Genomic DNA, 20,533 nt, shown 5'->3' on the forward strand with positions numbered 1-20,533 from the left:
CCCATCCCACCTCCCCCTCCCCTCCCCTTCCCCTCCCCTTCCCCTCTCCCTCCCCCTCCCCTTTTCCTCCCCCTCCCCTTTCCCTCCCCCTCCCCTTTCCCTCCCCCTCCCCTCTTCCCCCTCCCTCCCTTCCCCTCCCCTCCCCCTCCCCAAAACCTCCCCTCCCTCCCCCTTCCCAACTTCCCCTCCCCCTTCCCCACTTCCCCTCCCCCTTCCCCTCCTCCATCCCCCTTCCCCTTCCCCCTTCCACTCTCCCTTCCCCTCCCTCCTCCCCCCTCCCCTCCCTCCTCCCCCTCCCCTCCCTCCTCCCCTCCCCTCCCTCCCTTCCCTCCCCTTCCCCCTCTCCTCTCCCTCCCCCTCTCTCCCCCCTCCTCTCTACCCCAATCCCTCCCCTCCCCCTCTCTCCCTCCCTCCCTCCGTCCCTCCCCCTCTCTCCCCTCCAACTCCCCTCCCCTCTCTCCCCCCATCTCCCCTCCCCTCTCTCCCCCCTCTCACCCTCCCCTCCCCCACCCTCCCTCCCCTCCCCTCTCCCTCCCTTCCCCTCTCTCCCTCTCTCCCTCCCTCTTCCTCCCTCCCCCTCTCTCCCTCCCGCTCCCTCTCCCCTCCCCCTCTCTCCTTCCCCCTCCCCCTCTCTCCCTTCCCCTCCCTCTCATTCCCCTTGTCTCCCATCATTTTCTCCCTCCCCCTCTCCCCAATCTATTTCTCCCCTCTCTCTCTCAGCTGATCCCTCTCTCTCCCCCCTCTCTCTTTCCTCCCCCTCACGTCCCCCTCTCTCCGTCTCTCCCTCTCTCTCTCCCCTCTCTCTCATGTCCCCCTCTCTCCCTCTCCCCTCTCTCTCTCCCTCCCCCTCTCTCCCTCCCCCTCTCTCTCTCTCCCTCCCCCTCTCTCTCCCCCTCCCCCTCTCTCTCTCCCTCTCTCTCTCTCTCTGTGGTAATACCAGGTATTACGGTACCTGAGAGGTGGATGACCATTGGCAGGAGTCTACCATTGGCTACCAAGACTACCAGGAGTCTACCATTGGCTAATGTACATAGCTCCACCCTGAGAACCGGGGTATAAGACCGATGCCGTCCCAGCAGCCTTCACTTTCTGTATCGAAGCTGCTGGGAACAGTTCTCGCAGATTAAAGCCTATTAGTTATGACTGACCTTGTCTCGAGAGTAATTGATTGCGCATCAATTTAATCAGCTATTACTTCAGTGACGGATGGATCTCCGTATCATAGAATCATCGAATTTACAGTGCAGAAGGAGGCCATTCGGCCCATCGAGTCTGCACCAGCTCTTGGAAAGAGCACCCTACCCAAGGTCAACACCCCCACCCTATCCCCATAACCCAGTAACTCCACCCAACACTAAGGGCAATTTTGGACACGAAGGGCAATTTATCATGGCCAATCCACCTAACTTGCACATCTTTGGACTGTGGGAGGAAACGGGAGCACCCGGAGGAAACTCACGCACACACGGGGAGGATGTGCAGACTCCGCACAGACAGTGACCCAAGCCGGAATCGAACCTGGGACCCTGGAGCTGTGAAGCAATTGTGCTATCAAACCAGAGTGCCTTCAGCTCAGCCCGCACGCGGACAACTCCGCTGCTATCTTCAAGCATTGGCTGGCGTGTTTTATGAGCTTCGTCGACACGGCCGCCAACACCCCCGCAGAAAGGCAGAAAATGCATCTCCTACGCTCACGGGTCAGCCCTGGGATCTACCCTTTTATCGAGGAGGTGGAGAATTATGCTGCTAGAAGGACATTATATCCGCCCTGTGAACCAGGTCTACGCCCGTCACCTGCTGGCGACTAGAAGGCAAAGCCCCGAGGAAACATTGGAAGACTTCTATCGGGCATTGCTAGTGCTGGGCCGAAACTGTGGCTGCCCACCAGTTTCGGGGAACGAGCACACGGAACTTTTAATAAGGAATGCTTTCGTGGCAGGTATGACTTCCCCCGACATCTGCCTTTCGTTCAGGTCCCAGCCGTCCAAAGCCCACCGTCGCCCTCCTATCCCCAGGTCATGTGCGACCCACGGGCGTGGACATTTTGCCCCCGGGCCACCACGCTGGACGGGTGGGTGCCGCCATTTTGTCCCTCGCCGCTGCCATCTTCTGCTCCCCGGACGCCATGTGCGACCCATGGCTGACGCCATCTTGGATGGGGCCTCAGGCCCCCAGCACAGCCGACGACATGCTGCCCGACCAGGACTCTCCTTCACTGCAGCTGGCCTCGGTGACTCTGGACCAGAGTCGGCCCCAGACGCTTGCGAAAGCTACAACGACGATCTCCATCAATGGCCACGTGACGTCGTGCTTGATCGACTTTGGGAGCATGGAAAGCTTTGTTCACCCCGACACGTAAACCAAAGGATCTCCCTGGCCTCCGGGTCACACGTGGTGGAGATCAAGGGGTTCTGCCTAGCGAACCTCACTGTCCAAGGCCGGGAATTCCGCAATTTCCGCCTGTACGTCCTGCCGCACCTCTGCGCAGCCACCCACCTTGGGCTGTATTTCCAGTGCCATCTGCAAAGCCTGACCTTTAAATTTGGCGGCCCTATCCCCCCCCCTTCCTGTCTGCGGCCTCGAGACCCTTAAGGTCGACCCGCCTTCCCTGTTTGCGAACCTCACCCCGGATTGCAAACCTGTTGCCACCAGGAGCAGACGGTACCGTGCCCAGGACCGGACCTTTATCAGATCGGAGGTCCAAAGGCTGCTGAGGGAAGGGGTTATCGAAGCGAGCAACAGCCCCTGGAGGGCTCAAGTATTGGTGGTAAAGACCAGGGAGAAACATAGGATAGTAGGGAAGATGCTGGAATCTATCATCAAGGAAGAAATAGCGAGGCATCTGGATGGAAATTGTCCCATTGTGTTGTGTTCATGTGTTCATAAAGAGCAGGTAATGCCTAACTAATTTAGTGGAATTTTTTGAGGACATCAACAGTGCGGTAGATAACGGGGAGCCAATGGATGTGGTATATCTGGATTTCCAGAAAGCCTTTGACAAGGTGCCACACAAAAGGTTACTGCATAAGATAAAGATGCATGGCATTAAGGGGTAAGTAGTAGCATGGATAGAGGATTGGTTAATTAATAGAAAGCAAAGAGTGGGGATTAATGGGTGTTTCTCTGGTTGGCAATCAGTAGCTAGTGGTGTCCCTCAGGGATCAGTGTTGAGCCCACAACTGTTCACAATTTACAGAGATGATTTGGAGTTGGGGACCAAGGGCAATGTGCCCAAGTTTGTAGACGACACTAAGATAAGTGGTAAAGCAAAAAGTGCAGAGGATACTGGAACTCTGCAGAGGGATTTGGATAGGCTAAGTGAATGGGCTAGGGTCTGGCAAATGGAATACAATGTTGACAGATGTGAGATTAGCCATTTTGGTAGGAATAACAGCAAAAGGGATTATTATTTAAATGATAAAATATTAAAACATGCTGCTATGCAGAGAGACCTGGGTGTGCTAGTGCATGAGTCGCAAAAGGTTGGTTTACAGGTGCAACAGGTGATTAAGAAGGCAAATGGAATTTTGTCCTTCATTGCTAGAGGGATGGCGTTTAAGACTAGGGAGGTTATGCTGCAATTGTATAAGGTGTTAGTGAGGCCACACCTGGAGTATTGTGTTCAGTTTTGGTCTCCTTACTTGAGAAAGGACGTACTGGCACTGGAGGGTGTACAGAGGAGATTCACTAGGTTAATCCCAGAGCTGAAGGGGTTGAATTACGAGGAGAGGTTGAGTAGACTGGGACTGTACTCGTTGGAATTTAGAAGGATGAGGGGGGATCTTATAGAAACATATAATATTATGAAGGGAATAGATAGGATAGATGCGGGCAGGTTGTTTCCACTGGCGGGTGAAAGCAGAACTAGGGGGCATAGCCTCAAAATAAGGGGAAGTAGATTTAGGACTGAGTTTAGGAGGAACCTCTTCACCCAAAGGGTTGTGAATCTATGGAATTCCTTGCCCAGTGAAGCAGTAGAGGCTCCTTCATTAAATGTTTTTAAGATAAAGATAGATAGTTTTTTGAAGAATAAAGGGATTAAGGGTTATGGTGTTCGGGCCGGAAGGTAGAGCTGAGTCCACAAAAGATCAGCCATGATCTCATTGAATGGTGGAGCAGGCTCGAGGGGCCAGATGGCCTACTCCTGCTCCTAGTTCTTATGTCATCGACTACAGCCAGACCATCAACAGGTTTACGCAGCTGGATGCGTACCCTCTCCCCCGTATAGCCGACCTGGTAAACAGGATTGCGCAATACAAGGTTTTCTCCACGGTGGATCTCAAGTCTGCCTACCACCAGCTACCCCTCTGTAATGGTGACCGTCAGTACACTGCCTTCGAAGCAGATGGGCGGCTCTATCACTTTTTAAGGATTGCCTTCGGTGTCACGAACGAGGTCTCGGTCTTCCAACGTGAGATGGACCGAATGGTTGACCGGTACGGCTTACGCGCAACGTTCCCTTATCTGGATAACGTCACCATCTGCGGCCATGACCAGCAGGACCACGACACCAACCTCTGAAAATTTCTCCAGACCGCAAATATCCTTAATCTGACCTACAATAAGGATAAATGTGTGTTTAGCACCGACCGTCTAGCCATTCTCGGCTACGTGGTGCGAAGTGGAGTCATCGGCCCCAACCCCGAACGCATGAGCCTCCTCATGGAGTTCCCCCTCCTTCACTGCCCCAAGGCCCTAAAGCGCTGCCTCAGCTTCTTCAGCTATTATGCACAGTGGGTCCCCAATTACGCAGACAAAGCTCGACCCCTGATCCAGTCCACAACCTTCCCCCTGTCGATGGAGGCCCGCCAGGCCTTCTGCCGCATCAAAGCAGACATTGCAAAAGCCACGATGCACACCATCGACGAGTCCCTCCCCTTCCAGGTCGAGCGCGATGCGTCCGACGTAGCTCTGGCCGCCACCCTCAACCAAGCGGGCAGGCCCGTGGCTTTCTTCTCCCGCACCCTCCATGCTTCCGATATTCGCCACTCCTCGGTCGAAAAGGAGGCCCAGGCCATAGTAGAAGCTGTGCGACACTGGAGGCATTACCTGGCCGGCAGGAGATTCACTCTCCTCACGGACCAACGGTCGGTTGCCTTCATGTTCGATAATGCGCAGCGGGGCAAGATTAAGAACGACAAGATCTTGCGGTGGAGGATAGAACTATTCACCAACAATTACGAGATCTTGGACTGTCCTGGGAAGCTGAACGAGTCTCCTGATGCCCTGTCCCGCGGCACTTGTGCCACCGCACAAGTGGACCGCCTCCGAGCCCTCCACGAGGACCTCTGCCACCCGGGGGTCACTCGTTTCTATCATTTTATCAAGACCTGCAACCTGCCCTACTCCATAGAGGAGGTCAAGACAGTCACCAGGGACTGCCAAATCTGCGCGGAGTGCAAACCGCACTTCTACCGGCCAGAGAGGGCGCACCTGATAAAGGCTTCCCGTCTCTTTAAACGCCTCAGCATGGATTTCAAGGGCCCCCTCCCCTCCACCGACCGCAGCACGTACTTCCTGAACGTGGTGGACGAGTACTCCCGGTTCCCATTCGCCATCCCCTGCCCAGACATGACCACAACCACCGTCATCAAGGCCCTCCAGAGTATCTTTACACTGTTTGGTTTCCCCGCATACATTCACAGTGATAGGGGGTCCTCCTTTATGAACGACAAACTGTGTCAATTCCTGCTCAGCAAGGGCATCGCCTCGAGCAGGGTGACCAGTTACAACCCCTGGGGAAACCGGCAGGTTGAGAGGGAGAACGGAACGGTCTGGAAGAACGTCCTGCTGGCCCTACGGTCCAGGAATCTCCCAGTCTCCCGCTGGCAGGAAGTCCTCCCGGTCGCCCTCCACTCCATCCGGTCACTGCTCTGGACTACCACAAACCAGACACCTCATGAACGTCTCCTTGTTTTCCCCAGGAAGTCCTCCTCCGGGACCTCGCTCCCAACCTGGCTAGTGACACCCGGACCCGTCCTGCTGCGGAAACATGTGAGGGCGCACAAGTCGGACCCGTTGGTCGAGAGGGTCCACCTGCTGCACGCCAACCCGCAGTACGCCTATGCAGCATTCCCTGATGGCCGCCAAGACACGGTCTCCCTTCGGGACCTGGCGCCCACCGGAGCCCCACGCGCACCCGCACCACCGCCCCCACTCCCACTATCCCCGCAGCACCTGACCGGAGGGTCAGGACTGCCGCCGCCGCCTCTACCCAGGCCCGGACAAGCACCGACGCCCCCTGCAGGCACCTCCTGCCCACTTTTCGCCCCAACAACGCCGCCTAGGGGTGACGAAGCTGCCTGGGAGGACGACACCACGTTCCCTGAGTCGCAACCGCCGGGGCCCCCATCAGGATCACTGCCGAAGCTCAGACGATCCAGAAGGACGATCAGGCCATCCGATCGACTGATTGCTGCACCATGAACACTTTTCTATTACCCTCGACATCACAGTACCTCAATACCTGGTCCTACCATGCGAAAGGCGACATTTACGCTGGACATCCCCCTGCCAGATTCTTTTTTAACAGGGGGTGAATGTGGTAATACCAGGTATTGCGGTACATGAGAGGTGGATGACCATTGGCTAGACCCAGGAGTCTACCATTGGCTAACATATATAGCTCCGCCCTGAGAGGCGGGGTTTAAGAACCGATGCCGTCCCAGCAGCCTTCAGTTTCTGTATCGAAGCTGCTGGGAACAGTTCTAGCTGATTAAAGCCTATTAGTTATGACTCATCTTGTCTCGAGAGTAATTGATTGCGCATCACTCTCCCTCCCCCTCTCGCTCCCTCCCCCTCTCTATCCCTCCCCCGCTCTCTCCCTCCCCCCCCGCTCCCTCCCCCCGCTCTCTCCCTCCCCTCTCTCTCCCCCTCTCTCCCTCCCCCCCCCTCTCTCCCCCCCTCTCCCTCCTCCCCCTCTCTCTCTCCCTACCCCCTCTCTTTCCCTCCCCTTTCTCTCTCCCCCCCTCTCTCTCCTTCCTCCCTCTCATGTCCCCCTCTCTTTCTCCCCCCCCTCTCTCTCTCTCTCTCCTTCTCTCCTTCCTCACTCTCATGTCCCCCTCTCTCCCTCTCCCTCTCTCTTCTCTCTTCCCTTCCTCCCTCTCATGTCCCCCTCTCTCTCTCCCCTTTCTCTCTCTCGTTCCTCCCTCTCATGTCCCCTTCTCTCCCTCTCCCTCTCTCTCTCTCCTCTCTCTCTCCCTCCCCCTCTCTCTCTCCCCCTCTCTCTCTCTCTCCTTCCTCCCTCTCATGTCACCCTCTCTCCCTCTCTCTCTCTCTCTCCTTTCTCTTTCCTTCCTCTCTCTCTCCCCCTTTCTCTCATGTCCCTCTCTCTCTCTCTCTTCCCCCAACCACATTCTCCCCTCGCCCTCCTCTGCATTTTGCTCCCTAAACGTTCCTCTGTGAAAAAGCTTTCGGCACCTGTCCTTTGGCTAAGTGTCAATCTTTCTCTGCAACACTCCCCTGTGAAGCACCTGGGGCTGTTTTTACTTCATCAAAGGCGCTATATAAATGAAAGGTCCTCTCTATGAGTCCTTTTCAAAAAAAGTTTTTTTCCCTTGCTCCCTCTCTCCCGACCTTATGGTCTGTGCCAGGCTGTCCAAACACAACAACCACCTGGAGAGAACAACCACCACGAGAAAGGCCCAGCACTTGGAGCAAGACAACTTCCTTTCATTCAGCCATTCTGTCCTCAGGCATCAGCTGAAAACTTTCTGGTAGAGTGAGCTGATCACAGGGCGGCGAGGGCAATGAGAGAGCAAATACTTGGCCAGAGAGGCGGGCTTCAAGCAGCATAGTAAAGCAGGAGAGAGGGAGGTGGAGACACTTTGCAAAGGAATGCTGGAGCTTAAGACACGAGCATCACATCTTGTAAAAGGTGGGGCAAGAAACAAAAGCCTTTTGCAAACAAAAACTCCCAAAACTCTACATTTTCTTGACGATCAGTGAAAAACCTCTTGCAGGGAAATTAAAATAAAGGGAGCTCAATAAAGGGCAAGAAACAGAGAGCAGAGATCTTCCCATGCAGCCCCTGAAACTGTCTCCAAGGAACTCCAGCAGAATCCCTTCGGAATAATCTTGCATTTAAGATCATGTAGTGTGCCCGAAGACCAATCTTAAAGTTGCATGCAGTGCTAAATTGGGTCACATTGTGCCTTCAAGGAAAGACTGACAAATTACAAGAAGACAATAAGAAGCTTTGGCGAATGGACATGACACAGACAAATGAATTTCAACATCGATAAATATGATCCGGTATATTTGGTCGGAACTACAAGAAGATACGAAGATAGGAATTAGGAGCAGGAGTAGGACACTGGGCCCCTCGAGTCTGCTCCACCATTCAATAAGATCGTGGCTGATCTGATTGTAACCTCAACCCCACGTTCCTGCCTATCCCCGATAAACTTTTACCTCCTTGTTAATCAAGAATCTATCGAGCTCTGCCTTAGAAATATTCAGAGATTCTGCTTCCGCTGCCGTTTGAGGAAGAGAGTTCCAGAGACACACGGCCCTCTGAGAGAAGATATTTATTTTTGTCCCTGTCTTAAATGCAGCAGGACTGGGAGAATCTGTGGAGAGTTTGTATGACTCTTCTACAGAAGAAGCATCGTAATGGATTCGAAACATTAACTCTGTCTCTGCACCCATGGATGCTGCCAGACCTGTTGAGGACCTCCATTGTTGGGAGGGTGTTGGTTGAAGAATGGAGTCTCTTAAAGGAGCCTTCATAGTCTTCAGTAGGCTAATAGCAAGTCTTTGTGAAACATTTGTAACTTTTTGGCATGCAGTGCCAAATTCTCATGTCTAGGCCTCTGCTCAGCACCACACTGACCCTAAGCCTGGGTCATGTGCCTTCTTACTGCATGGCACTGTAGTCAATCCTCCATTAACCCTGCATGTGCCAGGCCTTATAACACAGGCGTTATTTACTGGGTGCGTCCCGCCGGAATCGGAATTGATCGGTAGATCTCGGGAGAGCCCACTCTTGGGATTGCAGACAGTTGTTACGCCACACAAGATCTAACCAGATCTCATGAGAGGTCGTTTAGAAACCCACCTAACTCTATTGGCGTCAAATCGAACGGCCACACGGCATTTATCAGCCTTGCCAAGGAAACCCCAGCCAGGCGCTGTTTATCACTGGCCCCGACAAACAGGGACCAGGCGAGATGGCATTGGGGGGGGCGTCCACAGGCAATCGGAGGCCCCGGAGTGTCGGCCGCGGGGCAGAGTGGCAGCTGGCACTGGTGGTGCCACCTGGGCACCGCCAACCTGGCACCCTGACAGTGCCACCTGGGCAACCTGGCAATGCCACCCAGGTGCCAGCCTGGCAGTTCCAAGGTGCCAGGCTGGCATTTTGTCTGTGCCAGGGATTGGCCTGGCGGTGCCCTGTCCTTGTGAGTTGGGGTGCGGGGGGGGGGGGGGGGGGAAGGGGGATGAGGACCCTCTTACAGGTGAGTTGAGGCATTGGGGGGTCCGGGATTCACGTGGGAAGGGTTGAGAGATCGGGGGCCATTTAAAAATAGCGTCACAATCTCTTCCTGCACGGAGGAGCTCCACTTGTTGGGACTCCTCAGTGCAGGAAGTTACGCTAAGCGTGGTCTCGACGTGGGGGGTCAGGGGGAGTCGGACCCGGAATAAGAGTACTGTTAGATAAGTGCCAGGAATGACCCCGCTAATCCTACCCAGAACGGACTCTTATTTATTTTGGTTAGATCGCACCCCACGTCTGTCAACTCACCCCACGTCCTTGTCTCTGAAAGTCCAGTGTAAGAACTCTCCCCTGTCCCCAGTAAGACTGCAAAGGCTTGAAGTCAAACCTCGGACTGGAAGCCAGGTTTGAAGTGAGACAAATGGGTCTCCAGAAAGCAACAGGCCTGAAGGGGATTCTTCAAGTTGGAGGCCCAGTTTAATAAAAGCTAAATTGTCTCTCCAGAAGCGAGCCTATTGCTTGTGAGTCCGGAACGAATGGTTCTGTAAGAAAACCATCACCAACTGTAAATCAGAGGCCTCAACCAACCAGTGTGTTGGGAGGAAAGCCTGCTGCAAAGAACTCATCACCTGAAGCAAACACTCCAAACTTTTTTTCCCTTAACTTTTATTATTTTGACCCATTTCCACCCTTCTGTGTTTATCTGTCCTGTGTGTATATGTAAAAGGTGGGACAGGTAGATTAACTTGCTTGTTATCCAAATTGAATTACTGCATGTTTCATCTTGATTTCTGTTATAAATAAACAGTAATTATGTTTCAACCTCCAAACCTGGTGGCTGTAATTATTGGGCAGCCGAGGGCCTAAGATTTGGGGAATTTATGTACGAATTATTGGTTAATTCTCTTGCGTTGGGCCTCTGAGGCCTGTGGGGCTGGAATTAACCGTGCACTAGCCCAGGGTGGCAGCCTATTTCCTCGCCACACTGATGAAGGTGGGTTTGACTCCTGCGTTTAAAGGATCGAGAGCCATTACGTTTTTGGTGCAGCAAACTGTGCCTGACACTCGCTGCTTTGTTCCTGCTTTTTACGATCTTGAAGACTAAAATGAGGCTGAAACATGGCTTGCCAGGCAGATGATGTTTTTTTATAGGCCAGATGGGATAAATGATAATTGGAAGCTGGTTAAATTAAGGCTTCCGAGTTGGGTTGTTTGAATGACAGGCGTGGCCATCTTGTATATCAAGACGACATGACCTGTGTGTCATGTAATGGCTGCCCACTGATGCATTTTGAGATGAATAATGAGGTGAGGCAATAGAAACTAAATGGCACAACTTTAAAGAGAGTACAGGAACAGAGATCCTAGAATCCACATACACAAAGCTTTGAACAAAGAACAAAGAAAAGTACAGCACAGAAACAGGCCCTTCGGCCCTCCAAGCCTGCGCCGATCATGCTGCCCGTCTAAACTAAAATCTTCGACATTTCCGGGGTCCATATCCCTCTATTCCCATCCTATTCATGTATTTACCAAGATGCTGCTTAAACATCACTATCGTCCCTGCTTCCACCACCTCCTCCGGCAGCGAGTTCCAGGCACCCACTACCCTCTGTGTAAAAAAACTTGCCTCGTACATCTCCTCTAAACCTTGCCCCTCGCACCTTAAACCTATGCCCCCTAGTAATTGACCCCTCTACCCTGGGAAAAGGTCTCTGACTATCCACTCTGTCTATGCCCCTCATAATTTTGTAGACCTAAAGGTAGCAAGGGGTAACAAGACACCAAGATGAAATTGTTTAAAAAGCAGAATCCTTGGCTTTACGAGTCGAACACAAAGGCAAAGGAATTACAGTAAATTTTGACAGTTAGGGCTCATTTGGATAATTGCATAAAATTCTGGGCCCAAAGCATTAAGAAGGATGTCAAAGCCAGGAATCATAGAATCATAGAATTTACAGTGCAGAAGTAGGCCATTCGGCCCATCGAGTCTTCACCAGCTCTTGGAAAGAGCACCCTACCCAAGGTCAACACCTCCACCCTATCCCCATAACCCAGTAACCCCACCCAACACTAAGGGCAATTTTGGACACTAAGGGCAATTTATCTTGGCCAATCCACCTAACCTGCACATCTTTGGACTGTGCGAGGAAACCAGAGCACCCGGAGGAAACCCACGCACACACGGGGAGGATGTGCAGACTCCGCACAGACAGTGACCCAAGCCGGAATCGAACCTGGGACCCTGAAGCTGTGAAGCAATTGTGCTATCCACAATGCTACCGTGCTGCCCAAGAAAGTGCAGAGGAGATTTACTCGAAAGGGACCAGGGAGTTAAGTTATGTGGAGAAGCCATAGAAGGTGGAATCTTTCTCCTCAGAGCTGAGGAGATTTAGTGACAGGCAGATGATGTCGACAGGAACGACGGAGGTGAGGGGCGACCTGATAGAGGTCTACAAAATTATGAGGGGCATAGACAGAGTGGTTAGTCAGAGGCTTTTCCCCAGGTTGGAGGGGTCAATTACTCGGGGGCATAGGTTTAAGGTGCGAGGGGCAAGGTTTAGAGTAGATCTACGAGGCACGTTTTATACACAGAGGGTAGTGGGTGCCTGGAACTCGCTGCCGGAGGAGGTGGTGGAAGCAGGGACGATAGTGACATTTAAGGGGCATCTTGACAAATACATGAATAGGATGGGAATAGAGGGATTCGGACCCAGGAAGTGTAGAAAATTGTAGTTTAGACGGGCAGCATGGTCGGCACGGGCTTGGAGGGCCGAATGGCCTGTTCCTGTGCTGTACTTTTCTTTGTTCTTTGAAGGTCAGTAACCAAAGGAAGACTGATATCATATCATTGACCAAATACTCGGAGGGGAGACCAGGGGAGTTTAACACACTAAGTTTTTACGATTTGGAGTGAGCTGCCTGAAAGAGCAAAAGAAACCGATTCAATAGGAATTTTCAAAAAGGAATCGGATAATTTCTTGATGGAGAAAACTTGCAGAGCTATAGGGAAAGAAGAGGGGACCGGGATGAATTGGGAGGCTCTGTCACAGCAGAGGAAGAGGGGAATGAATGGCCTTCTACTCTAAAATCAGAGCAAAAATGGGAAATCTGAAGCAAAAACGGGAAAAGCTGGGACAAATTCCAGCAGGACTGGCAGCATCTGTGGGGAGAAATGCAGAGTCAACGTTTCCATGTCGCACATGATTCTGATTCAGCTCTGAAGAAGAATTTTACAGGACCCGAAACGTTAACGCTGTTACTCTCTCTCCACACATGCTGCCAGACCTGCTGAGCTTTTCCAGCATTTTCTGTTTTAATTTCGACCTTCCACTCCATATCATCTGAAAATGAAATGAAAATCGCTTATTGTCACAAGTAGGCTTCAAATGAAGTTACTGTGAAAAGCCCCTAGTCGCCACATTCCGGCGCCTGTTCGCGGAGGCTGGTACGGGAACACATTCTGTGAACAATTTCATCCCCTAAGACTACCTGTGTCTGCTTGAATGTTTCTTAAGCTGCTGTGTAATTTATTGTTAACGTCTGTGTCTCTGTACATCCATACCTTCCTGGTCTTCTGCCTTTTTTCAGGATTTTGCCGTCTATATCAATTTAAGCAGCCAAGCTTTCCTTGCTAGCTCAAATTCTTATCAATTCTCTACTTGCAGCGTATTTCAGTGAAGATGCTTATTGCTTAATTCCACTAGTTTATTCCTCAGGTCCCTTCCATTAGTGTAAAAGAATTCCAGCTTATTCATTAACACCCCCTTATCTGAATTTCAACCTTACATTTCTCTGTATACTCGAAGCAATATTATTCCCTCATGTCCCTTGGACAGCTAACGCTCATTATATTTACTCCTAGCAGTATGCACTTGGGACAATCCTTCTGAATATAAATTAATCAAGCTGCCTTAAAACTGTTCTTAATAGGTCACTGCCTTATATAAGGTACAGCTGCTGGCAATGTATAACGTGCACTGTGAATGTAATTTTGCTCATAGCTTTGTACATTTTTCCTTTACAACTATATGTCTAATTCTTATTTAGAAAGTTGCGACTGCTGCTTTACGGTGCTTGCAACACCCTTTCAGACAACTTTTCAGATCACACAAACAGTAATATATATGATTGATTTTCACTGCACTTGTTTCCAATGGAACAAAGATGTCTAATAACACCAGAGCCTAGAGAGGGAATAAGGGAGCCTGGAGAGGGAATAAGGGAGCCTGGAGAGGGAATACCGGGAGACTGGAGAGGGAATACCGGGAGACTGGAGAGTGAATACCGGGAGACTGGAAAGTGAATACCGGGAGACTGGAGAGGGAATACCGGGAGACTGGAGAGGGAACACAGTCTAGCACAGGGAGACTGGAGAGGGAATACCGGGAGGCCAGAGAGGGAACAAAGTCTAGCACAGAGAGACTGGAGAGAGAGAGCTCAGGGAGACTGGAGGGAGAGCACAGAGAGACTGGAGAGAGAGAGCTCAGGGAGACTGGAGAGAGAGCACAGGGAGACTGAGAGAGGGAGAGCACAGGGAGACTGGAGAGAGCACAGGGAGAGTGGAGAGAGCACACAGAGAGACTGGAGAGGGAGCACAGGGAGACTGGAGAGAGCACAAGGAGAGTGGAGAGAGCACAGGGAGACTGAGGGAGAGATCACGGGGAGAGTGAGAGAGAGCACGGGGAGACTAGAGAGGGAACACAAGGAGACTGGAGAGAGAGCACAGGGAGACTGGAGAGGGAGCATAGAGAGACTGAGAGAGACCACAGGGAGACAGAGAGAGCGTACGGAGGGAGAGCACAGGGAGAGTGGAAAGAGAGCACAGGGAGACTGAGAGAGAGCACGGGGAGACTGAGAGAGAGCACGGGGAGACAGAGAGAGCTCAAGGAGACTGAGGGAGAGAGCACGGGGAGACAGAGAGAGCGTACGGAGGGAGAGCACAGAGAGACTGGAGAGGGAGCACAGGGAGACTGAGAGAGGGAGAGCACAGGGTGTCTGGAGAGAGCACGGGGAGACTGAGGGAGAGAGCACGGGGAGAATGAGCGAGAGCATGGGGAGAATGAGCGAGAGCACGGGGAGAATAGAGAGAGTACAGGGAGACTGGATAGGGAGCACAGGGAGACGGGAGAGGGAGTACAGGGAGACTGGATAGGGAGCACAGGGAGACGGGAGAGGGAGCACAGGGAGACTGGAGAGCGACCATCGGGAGAGTGGAGAGAGAGCACGGGGAGACTGGAGAGAGAGCACGGGGAGACTGAAGAGAGAGCACGGGGAGACTGGAGAGAGAGCACGGGGAGACTGGAGAGAGAGCACGGGGAGACTGGAGGGAGAGCACGGGGAGACTGAGGGAGAAAGCACGGGGAGAATGAGCGAGAGCATGGGGAGAATGAGCGAGAGCACGGGGAGACTAGAGAGAGTACAGGGAGACTGGATAGGGTGTACAGGGAGACTGGATAGGGAGCACAGGGAGACGGGAGAGGGAGCACAGGGAGACTGGAGAGGGAGCACAGGGAGACTGGAGAGCGACCATAGGGAGACTGGAGAGAGAGCACGGGGAGACTGAAGAGAGAGCACGGGGAGACTGGAGGGAGAGCACGGGGAGACTGGAGGGAGAGCACAGGGAGACTGGAGAGAGCACGGGGAGACTGGAGAGGGAGCACAGGGTGACTAAGAGAGAGAGAGTACAGGGAGACTGGAGAGAGGGCACAGGGTGACCAAGGGAGAGAGCACAGAATGACTGGAGAGGGAGCACAGGGAGAGTGGAGATGACATGGCAAGAGTGGGGAGAGAGCACAGACTAAAGGGAGAACACGAGGAGAACGGAGACCGAGCACGGGGAGACTTAAGTGAGAGTAGGAGAAAGCGGAGAGAGAGAGCGCAGGGCGAGTAGGGATTGCACAGGGAGACTTGAGGGGGGTTATAAACATCTGGGCGAGACAGGCGACTAGGGACGGTTATATACATTTGGGAGAGACATAAATGTCTGGGAGAGGCAGACGTCTTGAAAGAGTAATAAGTGCCTGGAAAAGACAGACAACTAGAGTGGGTTATAAACATCTGGGAGCAACAGCGACTGGAGAGGGTTATAAACGTCTGGGAGGCACAGATGAATGAGAGGGTTATAAATGCCTTGGAGAGACAGACAACTAGAGAGGATTATATGTGTCTAGAATGGACAGCACAGTGGTGCAGTGGTTAGCACTGCTGCCTCATGGCGCTGAGGACCCAGGTTTGATCCCAGCCCCGGGTCACTGTCCGTCTGGAGTTTGCACATTCTCCCCGTGTCTGTGTGGGTCTCACCCCACAACGCAAAAGATGCTCAGGGTAGGTAGGTTGGCTACGATAAGTTGCCCCTGAATTGGAAAAAAGAATTGGGTACTCTAAATTGAAAAAATATATATATGTCTGGAAGAGACAGTGATTGGAGGGGGTTATAAATGTCTGGGAGAGGCAGAGAGACAGTCTGATCAGTTTTGTTCTAAAGAAAATCAAAGCGTGAAGTCACAGGAAAGATAAGTGATTGATTTGTGAGTATAATTCTCTTTTCACTCTGCAATTAAAATATTTGATTCAAATTTGGAGTGGGGATTAGTACAGCAGTAAGTAGATCAATAAGTGTGTACAACACAAAACAGATCCAGTAGTATCATTTAAAATTAATTGTTTATTTGAAGCACCAACTGGACCGTTCGATGGAACAGAGTGGTTTCTTACTTCAGGGATGGGCATCTGAAACATGGTCATTGCAAACCCTGTGCCACGTGGGAACTTCAGTACACCGTGGGTGTGGGAAACTGCTCCAGCTTGAGGGAGGCTTGATATCACCGCAGAACACCAGATAGGTTCAGAGTTTCCTAGATCATTGGTGCCAGGAGGTGGTCACCTCATGGGCACTGATCTCTCAGAATAAGAGATGGGTGGCCATCTGGAAGAGTGGGAAGAATCAAGCAGTACAGCAGTCTTCAGACTGCGTGCCACCCTCAGTATCAGAGACTGCTATGTGTGACAATACGCTGAAGGAGTGCAGCCCAGATAATAGCATCAATGGGCAAGGGGTTTGAACAGGAGGGAACAGCAAAGAGTAGAGACGCTATTGTTATGGGAGACTTTATTTAGGAGAACAAACAGGCATTTCTGGAACTGTCATTGTGAGACTCACAAGGGCACGTTGCCTCACTAGGGCCGGAGTAAAGAACATCACGGAGTGAGTGTAGGATCCCTCAAGGGGAAGGGAGGGAGCCTGAAGCCATGATGCACATTGGCACTCACGACATAGAGACGGCAGGTATTGAGGTCCTATGGTCTGATTTTCAGGATATAGGGAGGAATGTTAATTGTTAGGACCTCAAGGCTATAATCTCTAGATGATTCCCAGTGCCATGTGCTAGCCAGAGCAGAAATAGGAAAATAGAGAGGATCAATGGAGGAGGGAGGACTTCAGAGTGTTGAGGCATTGGGATCAGTTCTGGGCCAGAAAGCTCTTATTCAAAAGATTGCCTCTCAAGAGGACTGAGACCAGGGTCCTCACGGGGAAGTGGACCAATGTGGTTTTGGAGGGTGTCAACTCAATTGACAGGTGAATGTGGAGACTAAAAGAGGAATAGGGCGTGTAAAGTGAGAGCGTGCGATTGGGTATTAGAGAAGGGCGTGCTTCCATATGAGATAGTAGCAGAGTAAGAATGACAGCAAGAATTTCAAAAACATGATTAGAATGCATGTACGTAAACACACAAAGTATGGTGAATAGGTTTAGTGGGAATATGGGACAGGATTCTCCGGCCTCCCAACCGCATATTTAGCGCTGTCTATGGGAATTCCCATTAAAGTCACCCCACACCACAGAGAAACGCATGGGAGGGGGCGTGCTGCCGACAGGGCCAGAGAATCCCGCTGCCAGCGAATGGCCAGAGAATTCCGACCAAGATGTAGTGGCAATAACGGAAAAATGCCGCTTCTATAAGTGGCTGGGCACTTATTATAAGAGGTCATAAAGAGTTTAGATAGGATAGAGAAGAACAAAATGGAGATTGGGTGAAGGGAATGATGAGGGAAGACCCATGTCCGACCTCACACTAAGTCCCATTCAGCCATCATCCTCTGTGCTCACTGACCTGCCGCACAATGGTTCCAGGTCAGCCAGTGCTTCGGATCAAAAGTTCAAATCGCTCCATCATCTCACCATCCCAACTGCAGTCCTACAAACCTCGGAAATCTCACCATCCCAACTGCAGTCCTACAACCCTCGGAAATCTCAACATCCCCTTTAGGTTCTGTGGCAGAATCCGTGATGTTGTTTTACAGACTTGGCAAGCAGCCAATCAGTGTATATAAGACTTTCAACCTTCTCCTATTGCGGCCTGTGGTTGGTGAAGCCAGTCAGTCACTTTCCGGGAAGAATGCGGGTCTTCTGGAGAGTGCCACCTATTCAGTTCTGTTAAGCAGCCATCGAGTAAGGACCCTGAAGATTCTCTCTCTCCTCTCTCTGTGCTGGACGATTTTAAGAAGCATTGTAGCCAAATCTGTGAAGATTTTCCTGTCAAAGCAGCACAGACACCAACAGATCTGGGAAAGAGATCTTGAGTGTGAAAGTACAAGTTTTCCCAATGGTCAGTAACCTTCGAACTGTGTGTGTCAAGGGCTGGGAAGAACTGAAGAATTAAAGCTTAAGGTGGAAACATTTGTGAGAAAGCTGCCAGAGCTGTGTGCAGAAATCAGGCAACTAGAAAAACTACTAACTTCCAGGATCAGAGCTGTATTGTTCCCACAGGGAGGTGAAAGTTCCATCTGGTGCTAGAATGGCAGAGGTGCACCGATCTGAGCATCCTGTGTACAGCACTGTCTGGTGGTCGGCAACGAGAATGGCACTGACCTGGATGCCTGAGGTGAAACACCATCTGGTGGTCAAAGGATGGAATTGCGCCAACCTGAACCTCTCGAGAACACCTATTTCCCAGAGACTGCAACCACAGGGTGAAGACACATCTCAGAACTACCCCTTTAATCCCTGTTTTATTTTATTCCTTGCCAACCTACCTGGTGTTTGTCTTGAGTGTGTCTGAGCAGAGAGTGGGATGGGATCTTGGGATTCGGTAGTCTGGTAGATAATTATCCTGTTATTTCCTTATATGTTCATCTTTTCTCCATTTTATTGAATAGTTTGTTAATGTTGTATTTATAAATCTGGTGTATGTAACGTATTGGAGTAGCCAAGGGTTAAAGATCTTCGGAAATTACAAATTATTGATTAATTCACTTACATTGGGGCTCCGGGGCCTGTGGGCCAGGAATTGACCGCGCACTCACCCAGGGTATTGTAACACAAACTTTGTACGATTGTCTTACGCAAAGTGTCTTGTGATGTGTTAGTCTTGTAAAGATATAATACGAATTAAAGTTGTTGCTCTATTCCTTACCTACTTATCCTAGTTATTTCTTATTTTATGCACCTTGTTCTGGTACAGAACTAGAAACCCAGAGGACTTGAGCTCAAGTTCCATCCCAGCAATTTTAGAAATCTGGCACTTTGGACAAGCTCTGGGGAAAGTTATAGGATTGTTAGAAAAATGTAATCTGTTCTCTAATGTTCTCCCGACAAGGGGAGTTGTCACCTCTATCCAGATTGGGGTGTACAAACTGGCAACAGGTCGCAGTACACTCCCAATATCTAAGCAACTGCTTAATGTCAATCAGTCATTATGGGAGTGGGTCCATTGTTACCTTCTCAAGGCAATTAGGAGTAAGTAACAAAGTTACCTCGCCAGCACCACCCACACAAATAAAACTAATTGGACCAGATCCATTTGAATGTTTTCAAATGAATAAATGCTGTAGCTAGAGAAGGCATTCAGAGGCTGGGAATCCTGCAGTGAGTAACAAAACCTCTTGACTCCCAAAGCCTGTCCACCATCTACAAGGCACAAGTCAGGAGTGCAATGGAATGCACTCCACTTGCCTGGATGAATGAGTGCAGCTCCATCAACCCTCATGAAGCTCAACAGCATCCAGGACAAAGCAGCCCGCTTGTTTGGCACCCCATCCACAAACATTCAATCCTTCCTCCACCAAAACAGTGGCAGCTGTATGTACCATCTACAAAATGCACTGCAACAACTCACCAAGGCTCCTTCGACAGCTCCTTCCAAACCTACAACCTCCACCAACGAGAAGGATAAGGGCAACATGCACATGGGAGCACCACCACTTACAGTTTGCCCTCAAAATCTTTTACCATCCTGAGTTGGAAGTGGATCACCGTTCCTTCACTGTCGCTGAGTCAAAATCCCGGAACTCCCTCCCGAACAGCACTGTGGGTGTACCTACACGACATGGACTGCAGCGGTTCAAGAAGGCGGCTCACCACCACCTTCTCAAGGGCAGTTAAGGATGGGCAATAATGTTGGCCAAGCCAGAGAAGCCCACGTCCCATGGATGATTAAAAGAAAATCCCCCAGCTGATCATAAAAGCTTACTGTCGTCAGCAAGTTTCATAATGGTTCTAACATTGTCCTCCTCCGTATCACTTGTAAGCGAATGAAGAGCAACGACCCAGAACATATCCTTACAGAATCCTGTCGATGACTTTCATCCGGTGAGGGACTTTGTCAATCAAATTAATTTGCCATTAATTCCATGCACTTTATATCTTCGCAATCAACCTCGTAAAATGAAATATCATTTTCCGCAATTCTGAGTGCATCACTGAAAATCTTTCATCCAGCCATTTAATTACCTCCTCAAAGGACGCCAGTACATTCATAAAGTGCAGCAAGAAGCAGAGGGAAAGAAGGAATGGGAAGGTTATATTACCCTCTTAGATCAAATAATTGCAGTTTTGTTCAACAGGGTTTTTGTTATGCGGTACTGACCCAAATGTGAGGAACTGCAGTGAGTGAGCCTTTACTTTCTAATTGTATTGGATGCTTAGAAAGTCCATATGCAGTAGAATGAAAAGGTTCAAGGTTCAATAGTCCAGCGTCACAAGGCAGTGACTCATGCATTAGCCAGTGCAGTGAGCTGCTTCCTGTTTAACAAGGCCGACGGAGAGAAGGTGTTTCCACTTGCAGTTGAGACCAGAATTAGAAGCCATCAGTATTAAGC

At 50.9% G+C, this 20,533-nt stretch overlaps 1 protein-coding gene across 8 annotated transcripts in view; it reads left to right on the top strand.

Annotated features, from left to right (window-relative positions):
• The window catches only part of LOC140410367 (KH domain-containing, RNA-binding, signal transduction-associated protein 2-like), an 824,701-nt gene that overhangs the window by 621,245 nt on the left and 182,923 nt on the right, over nucleotides 1–20,533 (top strand). The window lies entirely within an intron of this gene.

This window comes from Scyliorhinus torazame, chromosome 4, assembly GCF_047496885.1.
Source record: "Scyliorhinus torazame isolate Kashiwa2021f chromosome 4, sScyTor2.1, whole genome shotgun sequence".
Taxonomy (NCBI): Eukaryota; Metazoa; Chordata; class Chondrichthyes; order Carcharhiniformes; family Scyliorhinidae; genus Scyliorhinus; species Scyliorhinus torazame.